Consider the following 2,354-nt stretch of genomic DNA (forward strand, 5'->3'; position numbering starts at 1 on the left):
GTACCACTCGGTTTGCACCCCAACCAGAAAGTAATAAAGTTTTCTGTTCCACGAGAATAATATAGAGTAAAATATATGATATGTGATAAAACACTGGCAGTTCACCCATTTGCAGAAGTGACCTACAACAGTATTTAACATACTGCTGCATGGATTGGAGGAGTCTACCCATTCAACACCTTTTCAACAAAGCTCACAGTGAGCCAAGTCATTTAACATCACGGGCATCATTTACTCGGCCTCAAAAAATAACTTACAACTTAATTGTGCGTGTGAACATTGAGCATTGAGCCACAGAAGAACACTAACCTCCTACAACAATAACCGGAATGGAACAATTCAAAATTCCGGACCGGAAACAATCAAGCACTATACCTTGCGATTAATATCGAAAAGCGGCGATGTCCACTCTAAAATTCTGGTTAAAATCCTATGATCATCAATTATATGAGTAGGTATTGTCGGAATTTGGCAGAAACGACGATTTCACTGTTTGTTTACGTTTCCATAAAGGCGCGGGAAATGCGGGGTGGGGAGGAGGAGAGGGGTAGGGGACGCGGCACGGCAAAGGGGGAGAGCAATAATTACGGCACACTCACCGACATATCGAGGTCGCGGGATGTGTTCTTTCCTGGGGTAGGCAATCCCGCCTCGCTTGTCCAGGATGTGACCCTTTCGGGGGATGCTTCCCGTCCCGTGCATCGTTGTGTGGCTCCAGGCGGCAACGCCAGGGAAGTGCCATGTGACAATAATAGTGAAATGAACAGGATAATAAACTATTATGGGCGATTTGCTATCAATAATAATTATATTTGGTGACTTTTAAGAAATATGCACCAGCCCAGGCAAACGAAGTTTGGAGCCGAATCGTATTTGTCGTGGGAGTGTCATCGGCGTGCTCGGGAGGGGTCCCCAATATGACGTCCCCGGGGGCCCGGACGACATCGGCACTACCAGATTTGGACTCAGCGTGCGAGAAAAAAAAAAACACGATAATTCAGTCGTCCTGGTCGTTCCGAGGTTGACGGTCGGTCGGTCGGCCAAACCGTATCTTATTTTGACAGCCCCGAGGGGGACGCGGCACGGCAATGGGGAGGGAGAGCAATAACTACGGCAGAAGTTCCGATCAGACGAGAACACTCCTTGACATATCGTGGTCCACGCCACGCGTATCCGGGCTGATCCTTTAGGGTTCGACATTTGGCCGCAGTGGAGAACTCGAGTCCTGAACCTCAGGGAAGAGTTGTGGCCGAGGACGCCTCGCTTATTCAGGATGTGACGTTTTTGGACATCCCTGTTTGTGTCCACAAAATCGGCGGTACAGCCGGTTCGGATAAAGCTGCCTCTGGGCGTGTCGGTTGTAGCTCCAACTTTGTAGCGACAAACAGGGACGTTCAGGGACAACGGACGACGGCAAGAGTTGGCTGAGGACGCCTGGGCGGTAGGCAATCAGTACGCAATTCATCTCTGTTGGTTGTGAAGGGATGTTCTATAGTCGGCTCGGATTAAGCTGACTCTTGCCGCCGATTTTGTGGCCACAATTTTTGTGGACACAAACAGGGGCGTCGTAATGTGTGGTTGACTTTCGGGCGAGGTGTGGCTGAGGGCCCAGTTGTGGCTTAGGGCGCCTGGAAGGTAGGCAATCCTTACAAAAGAAGTCCTTCATGTGGGCCCCATTGTGTTGGTTTATATGCATCCGGGGCCTTCCGGGTTGTTAGGGACTATGTGCAGAGCGTGTCCTTGCCTTCTGCTTATATCCTGAAGGCTTTGGATTTCGTATGGGGTGTTCTATAGGTGGGTCGGAGTAAGCTGACTCTGGCCGTTGGGTTGGTGACCACAATTTTGTGGCCACAAATAGGGACGTAGCTGTAGGCGCGGCTTGGCTTGTCGCCCGCCCCGCCCGAGCCCCTGCCAGGTAGGCGCGCCCGCCGCGCTCGCCGCCAGGGCGGGTGGCCTACCCAGCCGCCGTCAGGCGCCCGCTCCACACCCACAAGCAGCACCGCGCGCTCCGCTCGCTCTCCCTCCCTCCCTCCTCCCACTCGCTCTTATTATAGAAGACTTTGCCGACGAATGACCCAGCTGCTGCTCTTCCACGGGTGGCTATGTTGCAGCGACAACAAGGCCCTGTCAGGCAGTCTGTACTTGCGGGCGGCACAAGCGACCAGAGACGAGCACTGCTGTTTGTCGGAGTAAAGTGCTGGGCAGGGGAACACAGTTTAGAGTTGCACACAAGTTCTCTGGGTGAGGAAATCGGAACACTACGGCCTCCACCCGCATCGTTGTTTTCGTTCTTCTTCGGGGAGGCAGCGGCGCGCGGGGGACGGACTGGCGAGTGTGTGTGTGGGGGAGGGGGG

This window comes from Frankliniella occidentalis, unplaced genomic scaffold (assembly GCF_000697945.3).
Source record: "Frankliniella occidentalis isolate FOCC.00 unplaced genomic scaffold, Focc_3.1 Scaffold11, whole genome shotgun sequence".
NCBI lineage: Eukaryota > Metazoa > Arthropoda > Insecta > Thysanoptera > Thripidae > Frankliniella > Frankliniella occidentalis.